Genomic DNA, 14,371 nt, shown 5'->3' with positions numbered 1-14,371 from the left:
CATATTTTGTTCGTCCATGCAGCTACCTGGAACGACTGAATCCAGTTTTTTGATCAAAATTGTGATTCACATTCGCTATATACATAAAGCCAGTCCACCAACCTCCATCTTCCATCCTCGAACAATCCTCTCACTAGCAAACAAGTTCGGTGAACTATTTATATATTTTAATAGATTGAAACATACTTTAACATGAAATATTAACAAAGATCAAAATGAACGGAGGTAGATATAATCAAAGTATTGAACTCAACCATGCTCACAATCAAATACATGTAGACCCCATATAATCAGCTTTGAAGTCAAAGTAAAAAACAATCATGACAATACAAATAGCGAAGCACAGCACATGAACGATTTAACCTTTTATTATAAAAGACAGAGATATGCTGAAATGATTTGCATCATGCTTTTTGTTATAAAAGTAACAAGGATAATTGATATAAAGTAAAGGAAGAGGAAGAGACATGCGCACTGTACTTTCAGTAGTAGGTGTGCCAAGTCCTTATGTAGGTAGGCCGAATAATTTTGCAAACATGTTGTTTTCTTGTTCTTTGAAAAACTTTGGGGAATTTCGGTAAAGGCACTTTTTACATCAAAAAGTTAAACGCTTCCCATTCCCCGCGCTACCAACTACCATTAACTTATACCTCAATCGCATGATCTAGAAATTATATGCACCGTATAGTCCATCCGGGCCTGATTCGCATCTATTTGCCCTATACCAGACAGGTCCTCGGAAAATCTGGTCGATTAGGGAAGGGGGCACAAGCCCAAGAAAGGGCTCCCTTTGCTTGTCAACCACATCTGTCAGTTTTGTGTGAGCTTTAGCGATGAAAGGCTTTGGGGGGGGGGGGAGGGGTGATTGGGAGGGGGAAGCGAGTAATATATTATAACAAGGATATAACATATAGGAGTTTTGCTGGCTGGACTATTCTTTAATCTAAACAAAAAAGTGAGGAAGAAAATACAAATGAATACCACAAAATAAATCATGTTGATCTACAGGCCTTTGAAAAGCCGGGGGGTGGGGGGGGGGGGGGTAAGTGAAGGGGAATGCAGGGTGCACGGCTGAAATTACACAACCCTCCAACCTTGCTCCAGCACACTTCACTTCCCACGCTTTAAACACAGGCCGACAGTTGTTTACCACCCCCTCCCCCTCGTTGTGCGTAAGGGAGTCTGAAATATGAGAATACAAGTACGCTAAGACTTTAGCCGCTCCTGACACCGCCACAAACTGACAGATCTAGGCTCTGCCCAAGGCTTTAGGTATTGTATATTATGTTTGTCATACTGTTCGGGAAAGTATATTGAATATTTATCATCACAAGAATAATCAAACTGTCTTACGCTAACGCGACCTTGATCAGATTTCTTTCGATTATATACATTTTAATCGAATGAAGTTTTAAATATGAAATGGGACCGGGGCTGTCTCTATATATGCATGCATGCACTACATGTTATTGCATTTATCTGCGCATGTGCTATGCCTTATCCGGCGAACTCTGACATTCAATTCGGTGATCTAGTCTTACGTGGACGTTTTAAGAGATTCCCGAGACCCCCAATACGAAAAGACGGGACGATATCACAGCCCGCGCATCACCGTTATGTAGTCATTTAGTATCTTGTAATGACTCGATGGGGTCTTCAAAGTAATGCTTTTCATTTCATGGTCATGATTGCCACCTGCATCGCGCTTCATGTTTGCCCAACGTAGAATAAAACAAAGCTTCCTGTTGGAGTGTTTGGCCGTGAAGTTGGTAAAGATGAACCAGTTTGATCGATAAATGTGCAATATTCTTCACTAGCGTTCATTTCTTCAAACAAAATGGTAAGCCTTATTTTACTTTCAATAATTTATGAGACTGTAATATCCTTTTTTGATTGTAAGGTACATGCGACTATTGTCCCGGGCGCCACTTGCTGCCAGTGCTACAACTAAGTGCTGTTTTTAACTTTTGTAAATAATAATTGCAATTAACACTTAATTGACTTAACACCTAATTGACTCTCAAAAGCACTCCTACATGACATGTGGACTAACCGTAAGTACGTTATGGAGAGTTCCTGGGTTCTTACTGTCTCAATTTTTTTTTCTCACACATAGGCCTTTATTACAATTTAAAAAAAAGTTTCGTGTAAATATTCCAACTGTCGATGAAGAAATGAAGTAATATATAAAATGCTCCACTACTCGGCAACTAATTTCGATTCGGTTTGTTTTGTCGGACCGGGTAGCCTAACATTTGATTGTAGATTGGAAAACATTGCAATTAATCAAAAAACTACATAGAGTTTTATCAAATGCGTTAGAAAGAGCAGAATGAGATCTACGAGATGATACCAGTATCTATCTCTGTACCCATCCCCTCTCCCCGAAAAAAAAGAATTAATGCCCTTCTGGCTCTAAACAGACGACTTTATTTAATGTGACCGTGAACATATAACCATGTACATTTAGCAATACAATGAACTTCCTGATCAGAAACGAAGCAATACAGAGCGTATCAACAAAATGTTTGCCAATTTTGGTAGCTTCTAATTAAAAAGTTATAACCTGTGTCACCTTAAATTTATTGTAAAGAAGAACTAATCCCTTGTCTAATTATACCATTTTCATAATTGGGCTGCCAAGAGTGACCGGACAGCAGGCTTTTCCAAAAGTATTGTCAAAATCCTCTTGTACCAAATTTGGGCTGAAGCAATGATTGTGGGTCAAAATCCATTATGTGTGTGTGTTATCTCATTCCAAAACAAATGCTCCTTTATCTACATTGACTATTACGCAGTGGCAAAAAAAAGTGTTATCATCAACTCAAACTCAACGAAATGCTTATTACAAGCAAAATTTATAAAATTGTCTTCGTTATGATGATTACAATCTTGCCTTCATTCGCATCCCTTGTTTAAGGTAAGCTTCTCATTGAGTGATACAAAATGGATATCAGTTTATCAGGGATGTTACCTTTTTGAAAATAAAAGTCTGTTGTCAATTTCTTTGATATTATCATCATAAATCTTTCTTGCATTTGGGTTCAGTAACCTTTGAGTTTTCGAACGCTATTCGAGATAAACACCTTATGCTCCTTACGCGTGTGAAATGCCGCAGTGGACAGGTGATCAGTGAGAACTTAGATATCATGAGACGAGAAATTATTATATAGGCTGTTTAAAATAATTAAAGGTTCTCCTGTCGATTCCAACAAGGTTCTGTGAAAACCTAGTTACATTGCCTCATTTTTAAACAATGAAGCACAAAGCACAATTTAACTTTTAAAATGATTTAGGACCAAAGAAGCGCATGCATATGGCCTGACCAATATTGCCTAGACCCTGGTGCTCATTCACCCGTGGCAGAAATTATTATGAATAGGGTATCATTGGACAGAAAATTAGTTACTCTTCATCAAGAAAGCAATTTCAAAGTCATATCGGTTATGACTTTTCAATTAGGAGCTACCAAATTTGGGTAAACTTTTTTATTGAAACGCCCTGTATAATCGCAAGTGACTCATTCTGATACATGGGCATGTATTTCGCAATGCCATAATTCTCACGCGATGACAATGTGAACGGTTGCGCAATCACATGCCGTCATGTTATTCAGGAAATTGACAATTATAAAAACATGTGCATATGCAGTATCATTATCACACTGGCAGATTGGGGGAGCACAACCGGTCTATGCCCCTAATAATAACGGTGCCTTCTTCAATTCTCCTTTTTTCTCTTCATTTTCAATTAATTTTTTTCCAATAAAAACATAATATTTACATAATGAATACTAACAAAAATATACATTGGAAGGACCACTAAGAAAGCAACACTTACTAGGAGGGGCCCTGTACAAATAATTATATAGAAAGAAATGAGCATATTTTTCATTACGAAATAACATATTTGCTACTGCTACTTGGGTCCTGTCTTATAAGGAGTTAATATCCTTCGCAACTCTTTATAAGACGGGTCTACAACGTCTCTTCCACCTTCACTTCATTGTGGTGTCTGGTCATTTAGCAGCTTGTCGTAGGCATTTGTGAAGGAGATCTCATTTGAAATGTTCTAATGTATTTCTCTCTTCCACTTTTCACAAGGGCTTGAAGAATCATTGGTGCTTGCAAGAGTGTGTGGAGTTTGTAACCTATAGTATCTCCTCTAAAGAATTTTAGGAACGTAATTATTTTTAACAGTAATTTTCTTATATTCTACACAAATTTATTTAGATCAATAATTTTAAAGCAATAATTCCGGAGATCTTTAAATTCGACGTCAGATCGGAACGAGCCACAACTGAAAACAATATTATAAAACAAGGATTAGTAAATTCGCGCACGAGAGTTTACCGCTGATTTATTCAAACAACGATTGACAATGGTATGAATTGCAAGTCAGAATATCATTGAATCTAGACGAGAAGTTGGCATGTGATGAGATCGGTATTACTGATAAAACACCAGTCAAAGGTTCAAACTACCAACCAGTGTTTTCAGTGTTTTCCATCGGGGTAGTGCGGGAAAGTGTTTCAGGCGTATCAGGACAATTACCCTCTGGACAATCACCCCCGGAAAATTACCTTACATTAGCCCACTTAAACATGGTTTTGCGTTTTTACATTTGTGGATATAAATATATCTTGTAAACAGCAGCAAATGATTTAATAAGATAATATTGGGCCCTTTCCAATCTTTAATGAATCCAACATCATTCTCTTCCTACTGAGATCTTCAAACTTAACGTTAAATTTCTTGCCAATCTTATCAACAAATTCCTGTCTAAGCTTAGTAGCAACATCACAGTCATAAAATATATGAACAGGGGTTTCTAAAGTTGAATTACAAAAGGTACAATTCACTGACTCAACTAATTTCATCTTGTACAATCTGTTATTAGTATAAAGTATGTTATGTGACAGTTTGAATGGGAAAACTCTCATTTGTACTTCAATTGTGCACTTGAAAGGTATCGTTCTCTTGAATATCAAGAAGAAAAAAAAATTGTTCACAAACTGGTCTTGCTATTACTTCAGAAAGAAAACCCTTGTACACTATTTTCGCCTTGAGTTTATAATAGTTCAGTTATCGAGAACTCTAATTGTGAGTACTCTTCGCTTTCTCTATTCAAAAACATTTGATATATTAAGGGATCAAATTCACATTTCCACTCTTTTTTCACAAAGTTCACTATTGCCATGTATTGTACAAAATATTTGTTTGAAACACCTTTTTCATTCCAAAAATCAAAATGGAGAATTTCTCCATTGTTATCAAACAATTGGTATATGTTACAAAGCCCTGCCTCATGTAAAGCCTTGCAGTATACTGACTTTTTATCAACCAGAATGAACTAATTATTCCAAACACACTGCTTCAGCATACTGACCTGACTTCTATTGTTAGTGGCCAATTCACAATGAATATCTGTTTTTAACCATGTTTTTAATAAAGCAACATAAAATGGAGGGATATCCTCAATTTTTGGTAGTTTCTCAATTGCATAATTACCGACAAAAATAGATTTACCACCATATAACCTGAAGAAATTCTCAAAGGGAATAGTCCAGCTGTGATCTGATTTGTGAAAATATCGTTAAACCAATTTTACCTGCTGAGTATTTATCATACATTGGATATTTGGGGAATTTCAGTCCCCCTTCTGAGTAATCAGCAAACATAGTTGCTCTTGATATTTTGTCCGGGCCACTCCACATAAATGAAGACATGAGCTTTTCAATATCTTTGACGAATTCAGTGGGCAATGAAATGTTAGGCAAGAGATAATTTACTTTGGACATTGTTTACTTTGTTTTGCCAATCAATGTTAGTCCTCTGTTTTTCCATTTAGCAAGTATATTTTTTCATTTGTTTAATTCGAGTTTCAAAGTTTATTTTCCTCGCTTCGATCTTCAGAGTCATATGAGAAATATATGCCAAAAACTGTTATTCCTTTCTCTGGCCATGTATAAACACTTTCTTTTTCACCTTGATGCCTATTTTTACCAATCCACATGCCTTCAGTTTTAGATTTATTTATACAAAGACCAGACATTTTTGAAAATTCCTCAAACTCTGAAAATACATTTTGTAGGGACTCATTACTTTTGCAAAAACATGTTATGTGATCTGCATAACTGTTTTTTTTGTTTTTTTAATTTCCTTCTGCAAAATGCATATGCAATACATTTCATTTGATACATTCAATTCATTCGTTCACTCCGCTATCCCGACATAATACATGCTGTAGGCATCACTTTGGCGCAACTCGATTTTTTGCACTTTTGCAAACAATGCCTCCTGTTCATCCAAGCGTGAACACATACCACACAAAAATGATACCAAATGATTTGGGATAAAACACTCTTTCATGAGATGTATAATAATTTACTGTTCATAGATGATTTTTTAATAATCAGCAATTTTTAAGGCGTAAACTTTTTGTTGACTCACACGGTATTGCCATTATTTCTTACTCTATTCAAATATACTTCCAATCTCAACATGAATAACAGGGGGTGCAAGAGGATCACCCTGTCTTACTCCTCTGCTAACCCTGAAGTAACCTGTAGTAACACCCATTTACCAGAACACAGCTACTAATATCTTTATATAGAATTTTAACCCACTGAATTAGTGAGGGCCCAAAGTTATAGGCTTCCAAATATTGGAAAATAAATGAATGGCTCAATGAGTCAAATGCCTTGGTGAGATCCAATGCTATTATTATACCTTGTAAATCCTCTTTTTCTGCATAAAACATGAGGTCTGATATTAATCGAATCCCTTCACAAATATATCTCCATTTAACAAAAACAGTCTGTTGACTGTTGATCAAATTTTCTATCACTTTAGATATCCTATTGGCTAAACATTTAGAAAGGATTTTTGCATCAACGTTTATCAGAGTAATTGGTCGCCAGTTACTAAGTTCAAGTTTGTTTTTGTTGGGCTTAGGAATTATTTGTATTACCCCCTTGCTTTTGTAAAACTGACATACACTCGTCATTTTATGAAGCATTAAAAGAATCAATTATATATTTTGAAACCAAAGGCCAAAATGCCTCATAAAACTTCACTGTGATGCCATCATTTCCTGGAGTTTTATTTTTTGTCATTTTGAGTTCCTCTTTTGCCTCATTGCATGATATTAAACCTTCACATGAGGCCTTTTCTGATTCTGTTAACTCAGATTCCACGCCCAGAGCTTCGGGGATAGATTTATCGAGGTGTCCGGCACGTACTTCACTCGTACTTTGAGCATCCATTTTGACCCCGCTATTGTCCATAATTTCTGCTTCTTTATCTGATTTGTCTCCAGGTTGTTCAAAGTATTTAGCGATGGTATTTGGGTTATCTTAGATCCTTTTCCTAGCAGACATTTCTGCTTTTCTTCCTCGGGTTTTCTCACTTAGCAAAAACGCGTGATGTATCTAAAAGTGCGCCATCTTCTCATCGCCCACATGTGTCTTGCACCACCCGGAAAATTACCCCAGGACAATTACCCCCCCCCCACCCCCCTGTAACTACCCCCTATGATAACTACCCCACCCCAAGACAATTACCCCCACCCCTGAAACTTACCCCCTATTCATTAAGGAGGAAGTCCACCCTGATAATACGTTGGTATTAATAAAAGCATAATTTTGTCGGGGGGTACTTGTCCTCAGGAGGCACGTGGAAAGGGGGGGGGGTTGTCTTAGGGGGTTATTTTCAGGGGGTAATTGTCCTTGGGAGGTAATTGTGCATGGGGGGGGGGAGGTAATTGTCCTCAGGGGTAATAGTCCTTGCGGGGGGTAATAGTCCCGCTGGTAATCGGCCGGGGGGAGGGTGATTGCCCAGGGGAAAGTAATGTTGTCCTAGAACCTGTTTCAGGCAGGGCATACCTAATTGTTGCCGATTTGAAGTACACACACAAAGTAAACACACAGCTCGACGATGTTACTGATGCATATTCATTAGGGCAAAAGCGAATGCCTTACGTCAGAAAACATTAGCGCGAACTTTTGACCCCGCACACTGGCAAAAGCGTCTCGAGTCTAGACGTTCTTTTCGACGATTGTTTCGGGTTTCGACGATTGTTTCGGGGGATCGAGCGATGAGTGGAGATGAGTGGAGACACCACACTCTGTGTGGGATGTGTGTAATTAGAGGAGGACATAGATGATTGAAGAATTAGAAAAATACATAAAAAAGGACAAAATTTGGACTAGTGGATGCCACGCGCATTTTTTTAATACTAAAAGTGTCATTTTTTGCACAAAATTTGAAGTAATAAACTTGTTAAATATACATTTGAGTGTTGGATATTACATATGTATAGTGCAATGAAACATAAAAGTGTGATTTACTCCGAATAGTGGACTATCAAAACTAATTATATTTCAAATTTGTTGACACACCATTAATCTGTTCAATGAAACTCTTTTTCTTGATTAAACAATATATGTTGTCACGCCACAAAACAGAAAGAAAAAATTATCAAATAATGTGATGGATAAGTCATTTTGTAATTCCAAATGAATTGATATCTTTTTGCAGGATGCGCATTTTGAGTGGAAACACACTGTACATGTACCGTATATGGCAATTCCAACATATTAGCAGTATAAGTCCATGGGCCAAAAACTGAAAAGGCACACATTTTTGTTCTCTTCTTTAGGACCCATCAGTATGTGCTTGTTGGCCACAACGTTTGTGGTGCATGTGACCACTAGGGCTATTACCATGTTGACGGATCAAGAACATTAGAATTTTAGAAAATGTCATATATTTTTTTAATTCAAGTTAAAACACATTTTAAATATGTCAATATACGCCAAAAAGTAGGCACAAAAAAGGTATTAAAAATTACCTAAAACTTATTTATTTTTTATTTTTTTTCTTAAAGAAAAAATGGTGAAATGAAAGTTTGCATAATTTTAAATGGTGACTTTCTGTTTTCTAGGACCCTCGGGTATGATAATCTGTCTGGTTGCGACAAGGTAGGTGATGGAAGTGAGCGCTGGGCCGTTATAATGAAAACGAATCAAGACATATTGGAATTTTGACTGAATATTATGATTTTCGACAACATGAAACAAATCGTAAGCATTTAAAGGTATAGACCAGTTTTTTGAAACGCCCCCCTCTCAACAAGTGAAATGGAAGCTCTTATTACCAATCATGTGAAAGAATATGTTTTTACTAATACGTGATGATACAAATTTTGCCGGGAAACCTCCTATTGATTGATATATTTGGCAAATTATAATATCTATCCGGACTGGATAGATATAGGGTAGTCCCATATACATCTTTCTGTGTACAGTGCTTGTAACTTTACCAAGACTGGGCCAAATTTCTTATCATTTTGATGATTCCAGAACCTTGCAGTACACACCAATGCTTATATGCTAGATGATCAACGTTTTCTGATTGATTTCACAACGTTCAAGTCTTTCACAATGTCTATTGAAATTTTAGCTCATATGAGATGAAAGGAATCAGTTTTGGAAATACAGAAATAAAGCAAGTTCTGTACGCAGACGATATAACGCTTTTCATTGAAGATTCGAATTCATTTAAGGAAATTAAACATATTTTTGAATGTTTTTATAAAAATATCAGGCTTAAAGTTAAACAAGGACAAGACATTCATTTTGCCCTTAGGTCCACAAATATCCACTCATACATTTCCGTTTGGGAAGCAAGTTGACATTGTTAAAATACTAGGAATTTATTTTTCAATACACGAAGATATCAAAGAACAAATGAATCATAAAGAAATATTGAGCAAGATTAAAAAACTTTTTACGTGGTGGAAGCAGCGCGATTTAACATTAATGGGGAAAATTCAATTATTGAAAGTATATGGCTATTCTCAAATTATATATTTATCATCATTGATGCCAGTTCCAGAATGGGTGTATAGCGTAATTGAAGAAATATGTTTTGTTTTTTTGTGCAGAAGTAAGGGCAAAATTAAAAAGAGCATCATGTTTTTAAACTATCAGCAGGATGGGCTCGAAATGATGAATTTCCGACTGTTTGTAGAGGCACAGAGAATAATGTGGATAAAAAGTCTTGTAAACAGGAACTCAAGCTATCAAATGGAAAGATTACTTTAAATTTGTATTGAAACGCCCTGTATAATCGCAAGTGACTCATTCTAATACACGGGCATGTATTTCGCAATAACATATTATCACGCGATGACAATGTGAACCGTTGCGCAATCACATGCCGTCATGTTATTCAGGAAATTGAAAATTGTAAACACATGTGTACATGCGGTATCATTATTACACTAGGGCGCTTTCGCAAACGCGACGGAAGCAAAGACAACAGGAGAATAACGGCGATACAGCTTGCGAAAGCGCCCTACTATCAGATTGGGGGGGGGGGGTAGGAGCACAACCGGTCTCTGCCCCAACTGTGCTTAGTTGAAGTGTTCGGCGACAAAGGCACCTGAAAGATGATCTTTTTGTTTGTTGCTTACTTGTCAAAACTTTTTTTTTTAAATTGGCTTGTCAGAGATTTGGGGAATTGCACCCCTCACCCCCCCCCCCCCTCCCACAACATTCTGGATCTGCCCCTGCTAATCATGGTTATTCCTGAAATAGTAAAATTAAAAACCAAACGAAATAAACAAATAAACAAAAAAATACCCCGAAAAGATTCATATGATTGCACGAGGTTCAAATGACAATAATTAAGTTAGGATGAAAGGGGCACTGTTGTTTTGACAGCTCCACTAACCGCTCTTGCACATAAGACCGACAGCCCACGAGACCTATGATGATAATGAAGTAAAATATAATTATAATTAATAATAATAATAATAATAATACCCATAATAATAATAATAATAGTAATACCGGTAATGATAATAATAATGATAATGATAATAATCTCGTGAGCCTTCCAGCCACTTTTCAGAGGATTCACATGATCCGAAGACCCACAAAAGTCACAACCCACGGGATCGATATTAATTTCCTTATGTATAACAGTAAGCGTAGGGGCAAAGTCAAATATCATGCCTAGTTTTGGTATTAATTTCCACTACTTTACAAAGTAAGTACTTCTTGTTTATTCAATAGATTTTTATAATGGTACACAATATTTTAGAGGTAAGAGAAAAAAAGTTGGAGGGGCTTCCGAAACGGCGGCCCTTTCGATCGTATTCATGTGAAAATGGGCGGTCGTGCCCCTCCCATCCCGCCTTGATGAGGGAATATATTTGTTGTTAAAGGGGTTGCAATAATTATATGTATGGTGCATGTATGACTGGAAATTTTTATGTTGGGCAGAAATAGAAATTCATGATTTTTTTCTTCAGTACAGAGCAAATGGGTGGGGACCTCGAAAGATACGTCACAGAGTTGCCAATTTGTGTTTGATTGATCACAACTTCAAAAATTCATAACTGTCTTATTTTAAATCAGATTTTGCTCAAACTTTCACTGACATGTACCTTTCACTTTTTTGCTATAAAAGCCAGCTTGATATCAGGGTGGACTTCCCCTTTGAAACTCTATTTAACCCCACCAATAGGAGGGAGGGGGTCAAAGAACAGTCGATGAAGAGGAGGAGGGGGGCTACTGATCACCCCAAAATTTTCTGACACGTCACAAAGTATAGAAGAAGTAATTATCAATTACACTTAACACTCATATTGGAACACTGTACATTACTTTGTAAATAATATATGTCACCGTTGAGCTACTGTACAGTCCCAGATTTAAAAAAAAATAAAAAGTCAGTTGAGCACAAACAACACATTTTGGCCGCTATTTTATATTTTATACATTCCATAACTCAACGAAATTGATATCAACTTAAAGGTAATTAAATTTTCATCATAAGACAACAGACCCATGGTGATCGAATTGAAATTTATCTTTAAAAATAGATTTAAACACACCAAACGCTTTCTCAATAGTCAATACAGTACTACAGAAAGCAGTCAATAACTTTGGGACTCTAATTTTCACTGAAAAGAGGGATGAACCTTTCCTTATAGATGGGCGAATTCCTTGAAAGTTATTAAAATAAACTTATCTGATTTCGATATATGGAAAAGGATCTTGTCGATAAAATTCCTTTTTTGTGAGAAAAAAAATCAACAAAATGCTTTTTCACTAACAAATTTCGATGTTCTATTGAAATTAGTATCAAAATGTAAATGATTTAATTCTCTTTCCTATAACACAACGGTGGTTCAAGTCTTCTTTGAAATATGTTTCGAAAATGTTATTTTTTGTAAAAAATGGTTTGGTTTATTCTGTATTTTTTTCACCTTTTTGTTTTCGTTTTATTCACATGCACAGGCAAAGAGAGAAGACAATGACCGTGAGTACAATTTATTTCAACACATTCAAGAATTACGCCTTCAAAATGTTTATCAAATGATCAATTTTAGATTAGTAAAATGAAACATATCTACCTTGGTTAGGTCCATATTGTCAACGAAAGGCGGAGAGGTTTTTCTTGAATTCAAAACATCACCTCTAATATCTCGGTGAACTTTGTTTTATTGTTTCTTTTATTGTTAGGGCATTATTCAAATGAGAGTCATCATGATATATAATAACAGATGTATTTATTAATGTCAATTAAAATATAAGAGTTGCAACGTAGAATTCTGTTCACATGCATAAAATCATTCCCAGAAAAAATTGGCGTCGATTGCACCACAATAGACCATTTTACCTGCACTTCGGACCATTACTTGATAAGAATATTGGGAAGGTTTAATTAAATAAGCGTAAGTGCATTCAAAAGATACATTTTCTTTACTTACGAGTAGGTATCCAAAAAAGCATTGAATAAGGTTACTCAGAAACATGTAACTTCATCCCAGTCAGCTCTTCTACAAAGGGTTTATGAGGAATATGGGATGGGGTTGCGGTTTGTTGTCATAAAACAAAAATTAGTACCCCATCGCCCCCCCCCCCCCCAAAAAAAAAAAGTAAAAAGTGGTGAGGCATTTTTCCTTTTTCTTCAGGTTATATGCCGAAATTTCGAAAACATTCTACGAAACATTATTTTCTAGAATAAGGGATACAAAAAAGTTTACTTTTGTGTTTCTTATGTGTTTTTTGTTGCTTTTGTTTACTTGTGACTGGATATATTAGAAAATTATATTCCAAAACATTACACAATTTCTCTTCTCTTTTTTTCCAGATGATTTCGGGATATCCGTTCCACCTTTAGTAGACTACTTAAAGACCATTTTAAGGGAATATAGTGACGGCCAGATCATAAAGGTAAACCATTCACTACGTTAATGTGATTCGCAGAAGGATCATTAAATTACTCAAGATTACTCCAGATATGAAATTTGGGGCACCCACCCCCTTTAGAAGAAGGGGAATGGTCACTTATTAGAAAGTAAAAAGGGGCACTTATCAAAAGGTGAAAGGGCACTTGTAAGAAATGACAGAGACACGTGTCAAAGTAAAAGGGGCACTCATCAGAGAGTAAAAGGGGCACCTATTAAAAAGGGGAAAGGGCATGTTTAACGTAAAAGGGACACTTATTTGAGGTAAAAAGAGGCACATCTTGCACCTGCAAAGGGGCACTCATCAAAGGTAAAAAGGAGCACTTATAAGAAAGGGAAAGGGGCATTTATTACGAAGGAGAAAAGTACCTGTCAGAATCGATTAGGGGCATTTATCCGAGCTAAAAAGGAGCACTTATGAAAATGGGGAAGGGGCAAAAGTATCCAAAATAAAAAAGTGCACTTTTGGGGCACTTTAAAAAGTGTAGGGGCACTGTACCCCCTTGTTCCGCCCCGCCCCCACCCCCCCCCCTTCCCAGAGCGCCGCCCATGATGTAGAGAATAATGTAGGTAGGGAGCTTCTGCTTGTTATTAATAATATATTTTTCAAGATCTAAGCCTCGTTAAGTGTATTGACAAATATGTATCGGCCCTGTACTAAGTGCAACTGTCTCGGCTTTATATAGACTTTGACCTACTACAAAAAAATTATAACAAAAATTTACGAGTCAGTAATGTTCTTAACTTCTTACATTGGCCGATCCCGGAGAGGGAGGGGTTGGGAATGGTGGATTACAATTAATTTGAGGTACGATACATGAAGAAAACAAGTTTAGTGTACATTGTCATAGACTCTTTTTTGTAAGAGCACAAAGTCATGCCCTGGTAAATTGACGCTACTTTGCCTTTGCAGGAGCTTGTCCAGAACGCCGAGGATGCCGGCGCAAATACTGTCAAATTCCTTTATGACGTACGGCACCATGGGACCGAGACGCTGTACCTAGATTCTCTAGCACCTTACCAGGGACCAGCTCTTTACTCTTTCAACAACGCCAAGTTCAAGAAAGCCGACTGGAATGGGATTCAGACACCTGCCCGCAGCAAG

At 36.7% G+C, this 14,371-nt stretch overlaps 1 long non-coding RNA gene across 1 annotated transcript; it reads left to right on the top strand.

Annotated features, from left to right (window-relative positions):
- Positions 1-1,648: 1,648 nt before the first annotated feature.
- LOC115923744 lies at positions 1,649-13,253 on the top strand. The gene is made up of 3 exons (XR_004064063.1): positions 1,649-1,840; positions 12,314-12,335; positions 13,170-13,253. It is a non-coding gene; the product is annotated as an uncharacterized LOC115923744 (long non-coding RNA).
- The last annotated feature ends 1,118 nt before the right edge of the window (positions 13,254-14,371 follow it).

This window comes from Strongylocentrotus purpuratus, unplaced genomic scaffold (assembly GCF_000002235.5).
Source record: "Strongylocentrotus purpuratus isolate Spur 01 unplaced genomic scaffold, Spur_5.0 spur5_scaffold_14, whole genome shotgun sequence".
In the NCBI taxonomy this organism is placed as follows: domain Eukaryota; kingdom Metazoa; phylum Echinodermata; class Echinoidea; order Camarodonta; family Strongylocentrotidae; genus Strongylocentrotus; species Strongylocentrotus purpuratus.
This window is presented reverse-complemented; position numbering and strand designations above follow the sequence as displayed.